The sequence below is a fragment of the Canis lupus genome, chromosome 11 (genome assembly GCF_003254725.2).
Source record: "Canis lupus dingo isolate Sandy chromosome 11, ASM325472v2, whole genome shotgun sequence".
Classification (NCBI taxonomy): domain Eukaryota; kingdom Metazoa; phylum Chordata; class Mammalia; order Carnivora; family Canidae; genus Canis; species Canis lupus.
This window is the reverse complement of record NC_064253.1, coordinates 69,379,855-69,394,845: the sequence shown is the minus strand read 5'-3', so window position 1 is coordinate 69,394,845 and position 14,991 is coordinate 69,379,855.

The following is a 14,991-nucleotide window of genomic DNA, read 5'->3' as shown; positions in this document are numbered from 1 at the left end:
ATTTGCTGTACAACTATTATATAAGGGAAATACTACACGGGCATGAGTGACGAGGATGAGGATTTGTAGACCGCAGAGTATTAAGACATGGAATAACATTTAGTCCCATATAATACAACTGATTCATGTTTATCAGTAACCAAAGGAAACTGAAAGACACGTTAGAAATTTAGCATTGAGATTCACTATGGTCTTTATCACTTTGTTATTATTTATTAAAGATTTATTTATTTATTGTAGAGAGAAAGTGAGAACGAAGTAAGGAGAGGCAGAGGGAGAGGGAGAGAGCATCATAAGCAGAATCTACACTGAGTGTGGAACCTGACACAGGGCTTAATCTCATGACCTTAAAATCAGGACCCTGAGATCATGACCTGAACTGAAACTAAGAATCAGCCCTTCAACTGACTGCTAACCCAGGTGCTCTGGCCTTTGTCATCTTAGTGTAGAATATCTTAGTCATTTCAAGATGAAGACATAATTTATTGTAAATCTGGCTTTATTTCCATGTTCACTGTGAAAATGTTCCACTCCTTCATTAGAGGTAAATGATATTGAACAAATGAATCATTTATTTGAACAACGACAATATTTCGGAGCCTCTTCTAAGTAGTCAGAGTGTAGATCTTTTCCTCATGACAACCGTCAGAGAGGAGTATCACTGTCCCTTTCCCATTTTACAGATGGAGAAACTGAGGCTTGGTGTGTGAAGCTGGCTCCCCCCCACCAGCTAACAAGTGACAGAGTCAGCTTTTGAAGCCAGCTTTTTCTACCAGTTCACCTTGTTTGCTCATGAAACATTATGTTCAGCTTAGCTGTGAACTTTTAAGTATATTGGCAAAGAGGATTCCATAAATAGTAAAGGCTTTTGAGTTCGTGCAGTACTGTTGAAGGTCCTGGGGCTTATATAAAGAAGGAAAAATTTTACTTTGCATTGTTTTTTTGGTCCCTAAGTCTCTGAGGGTTTTTATAAGAAAGAATATATGCCATTATGGAAGGATTCAAAAGTTAAACCAGAAATAATTAGAGCATTTCTCAAGAAATCAAATTTTTATTGATAGCTGTCCTACATTAGGATGGTTTGCCTCATGAGACAGTGGTTTCCTCATCCCTGGTGGTGCATAAGCAGAGACTGGATACCCCCTAGTAAGAGATATTATGGATGAGAGGGACTTTCTGAATCAAAAGATCTGGACTAGACATTTCTACACGAGCTGGACTGGATGTTGTTTAGAGCTCTTTTGACTTTGAGACATAGTTATTCAGTCAATATCAAATGTTGAAACTTAGCTTGGTTTTCTCCAAAGCCAGAGTCTGAGATAAGGTCTAGGTAGTAGGCAGTTTACTTAGGAGGTGATCCACAAAGAAGGAAAGACAGTGGAAAAAGAAAGACAGGGTCTGGGGACAAGCTAATTAATGGTGAGTTACTGTCCTGATGATTATTGTGGTCTTCCTGAGACCCTTCAAGGAACCATGTGAAGTGAATCTCCATCCATAACCTCCCAGAAGGCTGGGCACTTATTCATCAGCTTCCACCCTCTTGGTAAAGACTGCCCACATAGGAGCTGAGGAGGCTTCTGTAGTTCCCCAAAAAAGGTCATATGGAAGAAATGTAGGACAATTGGTAATGTACTTATGAGGTGGGTTGAAACAAAAATGCATAGAACTGCCCATAACAGCTATACTAAGGTAAGATTTAGGCTGAATATAATCTGGAGCACCAAAAACACTTGTTATACCTAGTCTTTGGTTTGTTTTGATTTATAAGATTGGTCTGAAGGAATCAGCAGGAGCCCCAAGACAAATGCTTTGTTTTCACCTATTCTTCCTAGGAATGCAGAATTAGCCATAGTTCTTACGTCAAGCAGAATGATGGCCCACAAAGAAGTCACCTCCCAATTCCTAGAACCTGTGTATATACCAAATTACATGGCAAATCAGAATTAATGCTATAGATGGAATTAAGGTTACTAATCAGCTGGCCTGGAGAGAAGAAGATTATCCTGAGTTATTTGGATAGGCCTAATATGATCACAAGCATTCTAACAACTTGAAGATGTCAGCAGAAAAAGAGAATCAAAGATGCAACATGACAAGGACATTGTTGTCCTTGAAGACAGAAGAAGGGGGCCATGAGGGGTGCCTGGATGGCTCAGTCAGTTAAACCTTCCACTCTTGGTTTCGGCCAGGTCATGATCTCGGGATCATAGGATTGAGCCCACATTGGGCTCCATCATCAGCAGAATCAGCTTGGGCTTCTCTCTATCCCTTTCCCTCTGCCCCTCTCCTTGCTCGTTCTCTCTCTCTCTCTCTCTCTCTCTCTCTCTCACACACACACACACACACAAAAATAAAATAAAATAAAATAAAATAAAATAAAATAAAATAAATTACCAAAATCTTAAAAGAAGAAGATGATGATGACGATGGCGAGAAGAAGGAGGAAGATGACAAGGAGGAAGAAGAAGTAGAAGGCGAAGATGGTGACCATGAGCCAAGGAATGTACACAGCTTCTAGGAACTAGAAAAGACAAGGAAGTGAATTCTTCCTTAGAGCCTCCTGAAGGAATGCAGTCCTATAACACTTTAACTTTAGCCTAATGAGACTTATTTCAAACGTCTCACCTCAAGAATTATTAAATAATAACTTTGTGTTAAGTCCCTAAGTTTACGGTAATTTGTCATAGCAGCAATAGGAAACTAATACAGCACCCTATTTTACAGCACTGCAAGGTGATTTATGGAGTCAAATCCAAAGAGGACATTAAGCAGCTATTGGCTGAAATAATGGTGCTCCATGACTACTCCTGAGTATCTGTGGCTTAAAGCAATGAATATATATGCCAGATTCACAGGTAAACAGGTTGATGCAATTCAGCTGCAGTAGATACATTAATCTGTACATCCTTGTTTGGCTGGGCTTAGTTGTGTTTGACTGAGTTATGCTAGACTAATCTGGGCTCTAGGCTTAACGATAGGTTCAGGTCAGCTCCAAAATTTTTATTCTGGAACCTAGACTGAAGAAGTAATGATTTCCCAGGATATGCTGATCTCCTGGCAGAGGGAAGATGGTTTTAAAAACTGGTATAAATTTGCCATGCCTCTTAAGGTCTCAGGTTGAAGTTGACACACTGTTACTTCTGCCTACATTCCACGGTCTCAAGTAAGCCATAAAACTTGTCCCAAGTTGTTGGATTCAGGAAGGACACTGCTGAAGAAGCACTGCAAAGGCAGGGAGGGAAGGAAGAACTCAACAAACAACGCAATCTACCCAAGTCACTGAGCGGTGTCTGTCTGTGAAATGGGTTCACCAGTCTCTCACACAGACAGGTCCCATCAAGTATTGGTCAAAATAGTTGGGTTTCCAAATCTACAGAGATCCATTAGGCTACAAACACATCTAAACAGATGCTTCACTCCTAAATTTAAGAATCATACAAAGAAGTGAAATATGATTATCATTTTGAATAGGGAAAATGGAGGGAGGCCTCTTGGAGGCCTCAAGAAAGGAATGCCATTTTCCTAAAACCAGACAGTTAGTGGTAGAGCATAATAAAACAAAGGCCTCCAAAATCTTAATCCAAGACTCAACCCACAGCTTCTTAATCCTGGAATCCCACTCCTGGGTACCCCCAATAACTTTGTTACTGCTCCAAGTCCTTTGGGGTTCATATACTAATGGCACTACTGAATTTAGAGAGGTGAAGTTGATTATTCCAGCATCAGACACATAAAGTCTTCATTTTTCTCTTCTAGAGTTCAGGTTTGAACATGGCTTTATTTTGGCTGGGGCTGGAGAAACCCACTCTGTCTCTGCCCAACATTCTGCTGGGGTATTGTGGAGTAGTGATTCAGAGGGAAAGCACCTTCCAAACCCACATGGGTTTCTTCATATTTTTTTTCCTACGACAGTAATTTTTGAATGTATGAGATACACAAATCAAGAGGGCTGGAGACATAGAGATTCTCTTTTGACCATGGGTCAAGGAGGGCATCTTTATAAGCTTTCTCAGACTTTCTTTTCAGGAAGCTTCAATCCTCCAAGGAAAGAAGATTAGGTCTGTTTCCTATGCCTGAAAAATCCTTTTGTTACCCTTTTATTCCTCCTAACCATGTGGGAAATCCCAGGTCAGTTGCCATCTGTTCTAGGAATCCCCTACTTTGAGCTAATAGCTCACTTGTCCCTGTTCACATAGCACTTTATTCAGCACTCATTCTATCATTTACCACATTGTACTATGCTTTTTCTTAACAAAGCTATCTTTCTCACCAGATTATGTCTTCTTCCATTCCTCAAACTCTAATCTCAACTAGTACTGTCCTGGGCATTTAGTACAATGTCTACCCTACAGAAGATATTAAAAAAATACTTGTTTAATTATGGAAATGATTCTATTGTTTATTTTACCCAACAGTTCATGGTAACTTCACATAGTGAAATACTCTTAATAGTAATTTATCAAATATCCTTGAAGAAACACACGAATAAACAAATTAAAAAAGAAGTGACAACTTCTAAGCATCTTTTAGGGTCAATCTCTATTCTATTCATGTCATCTCAACACACAGAAGCAAGCACATAGATTCACATGAAAGCATGTTTATATGATGAACTAAATAATAAAACAGAGCTTGGGGAAAATCATAATCAACCTCTTTTTTTTTTTTTTACTAAGGCAGACAAAAATAAACTAAAGAATACTTATTTGGAAGACATATTTTCAGAGCTGTAGTTTCCAAATGATTTGCGTATGCCCAGCGGTCAATCAATGAGCTTCATTTTATTAACCTAAAAATAAACAGGGAGTACTACACTGCCAGAAATGATCTCAGCTCACCTCTGGGAAGTAAAGTCTCCAGTGGAGGCACTTTTGTTGCTCAGCTGCATAATGGAGGTAGGCCCTCTGCAGCAATTTCCAATTAGCTAAAGGAGTTGGGGGATGATTTTGGCAAACTTAACCTAGGTTTGGAATGAGTTTGTCCCATTCCTTACTGTGCACATCTTGCCATTTCTGAAGCTGTGAGTCAGACTGATGTCAGCCAAGCAAGTAGCTGAACCAGCATGTCCAAGGAGATTGGAGGTGTCCTTGGCAAGGGTCTTAGATGCTACCTACTAGGGGCAGCTGTCCTAGAAGTGATGTCACTTTCTTCCTATTCAGATCATAACTCTGTAACAGGCTTTTTTCAAAGATGTCCAAGTGAAGTTATGAGTGTTCTGAGTGCTTTCTTAGGGAATGGCTATGTACATATCTATGTATCTATATCTAGTTCATTACTAGAAATTAAAGAAATATGAATTCTACCTCTTGTTCTATTATGATTAATTGTGCAACATTGAGCAAATCGCTCCTCTTTGCTGGACCTCTGTTCTTCCATCTACATCATGACTATGTTGGAAAAGTAATCTCTAAGACCCCTCGCAGCAATCTTGTTCTTTTAATTAGCAGAGACCAATGGCGACATTTATTTTACTGCATTTAAGGAACTGTTGTATCCTTCTGAGGACATTTTGCTAGCAACTCAATGGTCTTGTTTTGTCTTTTATTACCACTGCCTTAAACAAGTCTGAAATTCATCAAAGTTCAACACTCTTGCCAATCTGTGGTGGGATTTAGAAAGGAAGCTGTGTTGCCTTCTGCTGGTTGACTATGGCCAGGTTGAAACAGCACGTAGTTGGGAGCCAGAAAATGGGTGTAAGTATAGTTTTGGAGATAGTGAAGCTCTATAATTACTCTAGATCCTAGACTAGAATCAAGTTTTTGGAGACTTAGACCTTGAATTTTTTATAACTAAAGAAAATCATAGCATCACCGATCTCTGTGAAATAAGCTTTCTGTTGCTTGACCACTTAATAACTAACGACCTTAGGAAATACTCTCAATTTCTGAGCCTGTAAAGTATAGCTTTTGGATTCTCTTTAAATGATAACTAATATTCACATAAGTGTTGCAGGCCACAAAGATATGTTAATTTAGCTTTTATTTGGAACCATTACAAGATCTTCAGTCTCACCTCCTGCTACTTGCCCTCAAGTGTCCCCACTGGTCTGATCATTAAACTGAACAGCATAGAACAAAGGCAGAGGAACTAACTTTGAATGTTGTCAACCAGGTCTAGTGTACCACTCTTCAAATATTTTATGTCCTCCAACCTCGCACCAGCGTGTGGTTTAAAGAGTTGTATTGAGGAGGAAACCTAGAACTCACATCACATTTAGGAAAGCTATATCAAATAAGTTTATCATTTGAGGAAAAAAATTACCCCAAAGTTCCTGATGAGAGTAACATATTAGTCTCTCAAATTTGTTTTAAAATTCTATTTGTGTGTTTGTTTGTTTGTTAATATCTTAAATGTTTTTGTCTAATTTTGATTTCAGGAACTGATGGCATTCAGTTCTTATCCTTTTTATTTTTTATTTATTTTTATTTTTTTTATTGGAGTTCAATTTGCCAACATATAGCATAAGTTGCCCCCCATCAAGTGCCCCCCTCAGTACCCATCACCCAGTCACCCCAACCCCCTGCCCACCTCCCCTTCCCCTATCCCTTGTTCATTTCCCAGAGTTAGGAGTCCCTCAGGTTCTGTCTCCCTCTCTGATATTTCTCACTCATTTTCTCTCCTTTCCCCTTTATTCCCTTTCACTATTTTTTATATTCCGTGAATGAATGAGACCATATAATGTTTGTCCTTCTCCAATTGACTTACTTCACTCAGCATAATACCCTCCAGTTCTATCCATGTTGAAGTAAATGGTGGGTATTTGTCATTTCTAATGGTTGGGTCATATTCCGTTGTATACATAGACCACATCTTCTTTATCCATTCATCTTTCAATGGACACTGAGGCTCCAAAGATACAGATGCAGTGAAACGCCGGGACACCTGCACCCCAATGTTTATAGTAGCAGCAATATCCACAATAGCCAAACTGTGGAAGGATCTTAACCTTTTTAATGAAATTTTCTGAACTTTTAAGAATACTGAATGAAACAACTCTAATATACAAAATCAGGAAAATATTATTTATTTCAGCAAGTGACTAAGACATCAATTAAGGAAGAAATTGAACTTGAGAAAGAAGTATCATGGGGATTTCTATATCTCCTCCGCTTATGTTTTTACCTTCCCTCTGCAACACCTTCCAAGTTTGTCTCCATTGATGACAACTTGAGGTAAATGGTAAGCAGGTTGGTCTTTATTAGCCTAGAGACCTGTATGTGGAGTGTGCTCAAATCCCTACTAGCTATATGGCCAAGGCCTTGCATATTTACAACACAGAACTTCATAAGGTTAGAATGCAAATAGCCAAGGCAACTAACAGGTTTGCCCTTAGGATTCAGAGAAAATGCACTATATGTTTTTCAATACCAGGAAAGGTTTTTTCTCCCCAAATTTTGCCTCATAAAATGGAACTGCTTTTCACTTGAAAGTGTATGATCTTCTTTCAATTACTTTATTTTGAATTACACATTTTATTGGGGGAAGACTCATTATTTCTGTGACCTCTTGATCAGTTCTAGGGCTACATGCTTATACAAATCATCCAACAGAAGCAGTTATATATATATAAAAAGGACAATTCAGTGTAACAAATATTTATTTAGTAAGTGCCCTGACCTGAAAGTGAAGTAGGGGTGGTAGGGATAGGAGGGTGAGACAATGAGGTTAAAGAAAAGGTGTCCTTACAATAGCAAGATTTGTAAATAAATAAACCTTGCAAATAGGTCTTTAAAAAGCAATACACTAAGTTTCACTATGAAAATCTTGAATAATCATCTACAGGAAAAAAAAATCACCTTTCAGAATCATATATGAATGGAGGCTTTTGGCTTAGAGAAACAAAAAGGTGAACAGAATTATATATAGTTTAAAAAGACTACTGTATCTACATGGGTGAACGGGAGTGGGAGATACAGGCTTCAGTTGTGGAATGAATAAGTCATGAGAATAAAAGGTACAGCACAGGGAATATAGTCAATACTATATTTGGTGTCGTGTGGTGACAGTTGATAGCTACATTAGCAATGAGCACAGCCTAATACATAAACCTGTTGAATCACTCAAATTCTGTTGTATACCTGAAATTAATGTAACATTGTATGTCAACTATACTTAAACTAAAAAAAAAAAATTAATTAGGGCATCTGGCTGGCTCAGTGGAAAAAGTATGTGACTCAATCTCAAGGTCCTGAGTTCAAGCCCCATGCTGGATGTAAAGATTACTTAAATAAATAAAACTTAAAAAAATAAAAATAAAAAATAATAAAAAACCACTATATCTGAAATTTAGATGGAAGAAATTTAAAAATGTGATCTAATGATGACCAAGCGATATTGAAAAGTGTATGTAAAAAGTTTGAATAAAATTGTTTCATGAAATAAAAGCCATGTGGAAAAATATATTTGTAAATTAATATATCATTTTGTATAATATATAATTTTAAACCTATTTAACTAAATGAACAAGCTACACAAGCAAGTATTTAACTATTTAATCTATAACAGTAAAATTAATATTTTCAAATTGGTCAAATTTAATATTTTAATTGGGAAGATGGAGAATTGCTGTCTATCCGGGCTTTATTTCTGGACATATATGATATAAAGTGCCTGGCAAACAGTGGTCTCCCAGCAAAAGGCAGTTATTTTGGAAGAAGCAGCAGTAGCAGTAATAGTAGTGGTCTGAAAACTAACCCCACACAAAAAAAGCCTGACTCCCCAACAATAGTTTTTGGATGACAAATGAAATACTGGTTAGTGGTCCTTCTGTCTCATGCCTCAATCTCACCCATTAACTCATTCCTTCATACAATAGCCCAACATGTAATAGCTGCTTAAATGTGTAACACTTAGGCTAGGTACTAGAGATTCACAGATGAAGAATACAGGAGGATCTCATGTTTTAGTGAATTTATATCAACACATGTACAGGGTTTCTCAATGTTGGCACTATTCACATTTTACTGTGGGGGACCTAGAGACTCTAGGACAATTGTAGGATGCTGAGCACCATTCCTGGCCTCTAAGGGCTAGTTGCCAATAGAACCCTCCCCAAGTGTGACAACCAAAACAAGTCTCCTGACATTACCAAATGTTCCAAAGGTGGAGTAGCAAAATTATCACTGATCTATGTCAGTATACATATCAAGATCTCACTTCCCTAATAAAAGTAAGCTTTTAAAGATTTAGAGACACCCTTTATATCTCTCCAGTGCCTACACAGTGGTAGATGCATAATGGACATTTTATCACTATATTGTGCTAAAAATTTTTTTCTTAAATGTTGGTTAGGTTTTTTGGAGCACAAAAATATTGAACTCTAAGATTTATATGAAACTTCATTTTTTTGCTCTGAACTTCTTTTCTGTTACATTCAGTTACAGTAAGCAGGCATGCATTAGAAACTAGAGCACAGGAAACCTAGACATTCTGTAGCCCTTAAATAGATTTCCAAATCAGAGGCATCATGAACATATCCTGAAGCTTTCCTAATTCTAACACATACCTATTGCTATGAATCTATAATGCTTTGAATTACTCAAAGTTTTAAAATAAATGCAGATATATTAATTTAACCTAGAGTTGCCAAGTAGGTGTCTCCAGGGACTTATCTTAGTAAATAAAGGGAAGTGATTTGTAATGAGCTTATCAGTAGTTGGTATGTAAAGTGCATGAGAATAGCTTGTTCTTTTAGGCTGTTTAAACATTCCTTCCAATGATATCAAAGATGTTTATTCACCAATCAGATCCTTTCTCTCCAAAGAGTGTAGTGGTAAGTAAACTTCATTCATTCACACATATTTATGATTCACACAATTGATGTATAGTTTACCAAACACTTAAACAATTAAGAAATAAATGAAGTTTTGTTTTGTTCTTGTTTTTGTTTTTTTGTTTTTTTTTTGTTTTTTGTTGTTTTTTTTTTTTTTAGGATGCTTCAGAAAAATAAAAACAGGTTAGAAAGGAAGACTATCATTTGATTTTTTAAATACTTGATTTATTTTTAAATTTTTAAATTTAATTTTTTTGAGAGATCATGAGTGAGCATAAGAGCAATGGGGAGAGGCAGAGGGAGAGGAAAGAGAGTCTTTTTTTAAATATTTTATTTATTTATTCATGAGAGACACAGAGAGAGAGACAGGCAAAGACACAGGCAGAGGGAGAAGCAGGCTCCTTGCAGGGAACCCAACGTGGGACTCAATCCCAGGTCTCCAGGATCACACCCTGGGCCGAAGGCAGTGCTAAACTGCTGAGCCACCTGGGCTGCCTGGAAAGAGAGAGTAGTAAGCAGATTCCACAGCCAGCATGGAACCCAATGTGGGGCTCGATTTCATGACCCTGACATCATGATCTAAGCTGAAATCAATAGTAGAATGCTCAACCAACAAGCCACCCAGGTGTCCTTTAAATAATAATTTCTTACCAGTTGTAGCCATTTCTATAGGAAGAACTTCACTGAAGCTGAGGTGGGTAGGTGGGGGAAGGCTACAGATGTGGAGACACATTTACCAGATATTTGACTGCAGTTAAACTTTTCTCCACCAACTGTTTGGCAACATCCTCAAAAGACAGATATCTCACTTTCCCTTACAACTCACACCCTACGTTCTAATATTTCTAAATGTTAATATGCCATCACAACTCAGTTTTTACTGTCAAGAAAACATTAGTGAGCTCCATGTTTATACCCCTCAGCCAGGGAGTGAAAAGCTTCCCTGCATTCCCTCACAGAGCCTCCCCTTTCTTCTATGAAATGCTCCTCCTTCATGACTGAATCTCCTTTGTCCACAGGATCAAATCCCTGCCCTACACTCATAGAGCACGTCTTTTACATTGCTGATATATTCCTAGGCCAAAGGGAAACTACTTCTAAATAGTGAGAAGAAAAGGCAAGGGGATGAACTGGAAAAGAAAGGTTATGGAGTTGGGCAGGGCTGGCTTCAGATCCAAGCTCTGGCATGTTCCAGCTATATGACCTCAAGCAAGGCATGGAACCACAGTTGTCTCAGTACTTTGGGGAAAGTTAAATGAGATATGAATAGTAACCTCTTAGCTCAGTGCCTAATGCTTACAAGAGGCTCAACAAATTGTAGATGATGATGATCATCATCATCTTTGCTAATGAGGTGTGATCTGTGATGTCCCAAAGTTCCTCAGAAATGAACTCAGGCCTTTGACTTTCCATTCTCTCTGAAGAAACCCATTACTCATTTGATAAAGGTTACTGATTATATGTTATGCATATAAAGTGAACGTTGCCCCTCCATACCTTACAGTCAGTTAAGCAATTAGCTATATAAACTAATACACAATTATAAATGGTAGTGTTCTACTAAAAGGGAAGGGGATACCAAGTTATTATGAGAAAAGCCGGTATGCATATATGTGTCTATGCACGACCACTGATTTTAACTGAGGGAAAGGGTGAAAAGAAGACTTTAGTGATGCAGTAATTTACACTGAAATCTAATGCATGAATTAGAATTAACCAGCTATGGTGGGGAGATGGGCATTCCGGATGAAAAGAAAAGTAATACGAAGGCTCAGAGATGGAAAGGTTCTTACATGTTCAAGAAAATTAAAAGGCAGTGTGGCTAAAGAAAATGAACAAGAAAGTCAGAGGTCTTTAAGGAGACAGGAGAGAGGTGGGTGGACATCAGATCACACAAGGCTTTGCAGACCATTTGTGGAATATCCAAGAAGCAAGGGGAAATCAATCATTTAAGTGTTTAGGCATGGAAGTAACAAAAACCAATTAATATTTTTAAACACCAAATAGGTTATAGAAAATGTATTGGAGGGGAAGAAGTCTGCCTATCGGGAAACCATCACAAGGTCACTGTAGTGGGTCAGGAGAGAAGCCACAGTGGTTTAGATAAAGATGATAACAGAGATAAGTGGACTTTGTCGGTAGACCTTTGTAAGTAGTCAGCTGAGGTGACTCAACTGTAAACATATGCACCCACTGTTTGCCAATCTTTGGATTGGGAAAGCATCAGAGTTGGATTGAAAAGGTGGTGATATGTGCTCCACAATTAATTATATCATCTCACTCATTACTGTAGCTTCATTCATTCATTCATTCTTTTCTTTGTCAAACATTTACAACTATGAGGATCTATAAGAATCCGTAGATGATATATAAGACTTTGGAACTAGTTTTCTCCCCGTAACTGAGATCTATCCCATTCATACACTACCGATGGAATGGAAAACATTTTTAAAACAAGGCACTCGCAAGTAATTCAGAGCATATGTGAAATAGCCAAGATCAACATGAATACGGGAAGGGGAAGGCAGACTCTAGACCAAACTGAAAGAGGTCAGTATTATTGGATCCTGGAAAGAATGAGAAAGAAGAGGTTCTGTACAGTTGGGAAAATCCTCTGGGATCATGTCTTATGGTATAGGTTGAGTACGTGGCTGACTTCTGGAAAAAACAAGTCAAGTGTCCTCCTTTTTCTCCTCTTTCAAGCTAGAAGGGCATGCTTAGCAGACACATAACAGAAAAGGGCCCTCTAGCTACCCTGCCTGTTTCGATGGGCTGGGGACATCCAGGCTCCTGGAGCCAGAGCTCACTGTGGTTTCTGCTCTGCTCTCTGAATAATCTAATTACCCATGGAATCGAAAACCGTATGCCAGCCAGATTTTTAAAAATTTCTTCTTTTAGATTCTGCTGCTACCAGCTCCTTTGACTTATCCTGAAATTGTGTCCCATCTCTTTCAGCCACGTTGTTGCAAATTTATTATCTAGAATGATGATGACATCATCTGGAGAGGGACCAGGGCTGTGGTCATCCAGCTCCTCTTTCCACATTACATAGGCAGCTTCTTCTCTCCGCTTTCAGGCCATTAATTTTTTAAAAGAGGCCTTGCTTTAAATATCCACAGTGGTGCTTTCAGCTGTGACACAGAGAAGGTTTCCCCTTTCAGAGCCTACAACACGTGCCTGCTTCTGATTGAAGGCTGCTTGCCCAAGTGGGCATTTGAGATCCCTCAGGGTGTCTCCTGAGAAGTCCTTGGTCAAAGTCATGCTAAAGGCACTTGTTAACTTTGTTTCTAGTTTGGAAAGAGCAGGGGGCTGTGTTGTAGATAACGGGCTACAAATCAGAAGATTAGAACAGCTTCTTCACAAAACATCCTTTGTTGCAGGGTGTTAATAATTCCTTTACACCCTGGCATCCTTCTTTGTGAAATAGAAATGATGCTGTCTCTCATTTCCTACTTTTGGGATTTTGGGAAGACTTGGAAGAAGTAGTAAGTTTTGTAAAAGCACTCTGAACCTCATACATTCCAGAAGTCTATGTTGAGCATTAACCATGTTAAATACTGTACTCAGCACCAGGCAAATTAAAGAGTGGTGAATAAAATTGGCCTATGTGCTATACTATGGGGCTTATAGCTCAGGAGATAGATGATTAACAATGATTGAGTAATCAATGATTGAGTAATCAATGATGATTACTCATACAAATAAGCATATCATCACAAACAAAAATGCATGGAAATGAAGGGTGGGTGTCATGGCACAGGACAGTATGCTAAGGAAAAGGAAGTCAATATGGCATGGTTCAGAAAGGCCACTCTGAGCAGTTGACATTTAGATTAAAGCTTGAAGGCCAAGGAAGACCCAGCCATGCATAAGGTGTATATGCAGTGTTTGTGTGTGTGTGTGTGTGTGTGTGTGTGCACATTCACGTGCCGTGCATCAGAGGGAAAGACTAATATTTCAGGCAGAAGAACCAATCTTTGTGAAGGACACTTAAAAAACCAAATGGAGACTGATAAGGCTGGAGGCCAATGAAGAAGGAACTGGAAAGTGTTATCCACATATAAGAAATAATAGTTGTACATTTTGCAAGCCATTGAGTGAAAATGGTCAAGCTAAAATGCATCCAAATAATAGATTAAATTTTCCAATCAAAGTACAGAATGCTAACGGCCTGTTGGCAGGTGTCGCAAAAATGAATGAGTCCTCATACCTTGTCCTCAGATAGCTTACAATATGCTAAAGGATATAAGGACAAAAGAAAGAACCAAAACTCACTAAAAATACAAGAAAAAATAAACAAATGCTTAAAAAACGGAGGATATAAAGTTATGGAGGACAAAAAGGATGGAGAGATCACACCTTTTGGAGTGGATTTGCATGTGAAAGAAAGCTTCCTGGAGTCGGTAGCATGTAAGCTCATACTCAAAGATGGGTTATATTTTCACCCATGAAAATTATATTATATTTTCTGACAATTGTGACCATGTCACTGTCTGCTTTTTAACTTTCTATTGAAGCATCTAGTATATTGTTGGCTGAAATATAAGGATAATCATATTGTGTGAGATCAGGACCACTTTTTTTTTTTTTTAAAGATTTTTTTTTTATTGGTGTTCAATTTACTAACATACAGAATAACACCCAGTGCCCGTCCACTTTTAAACTCTTTCCTTTTCTTTGTTTTTTCTTCTTTTCTCCTCCAATAAACCAACTAGTAAGGGGGAAGAAGGAAGGAATCTCTGAGTCTGTTTCCTTGCTATTTGTTCATATGAACCCATTTACCTACAATATTATGTCACCTCACTCTAGTTCCCACCTATTGTTCAAATTGATAAAGGAACCCCATTCATTCATTCATTCATTCATTCATTCATTTCTCCACTCATGTAAACAAACCCAGCACTTTCAATATTCACAAATCAATCAAAAGATACATCACATCAATAAGGGAAATGATCAGAACCATATGATCATTTCATTAGGTTCAGCAAATGAATTTGACAAAGTACTACATCAATTAATGATAAAAACCCTCAACAAAATAGGTTTAGAGAGAATATACCTGAACATAATAAAGACCATATATTAAAAACCCACAGCTGACATCATACACAATGGTGAAAAACTGAAAAGTTTTCCCCTATTGTCAGGAATAAGATAAATATGTCCACACTTCACCATTTTGATTCAACGTAGTACTGGAAGACAGCAATTGGACA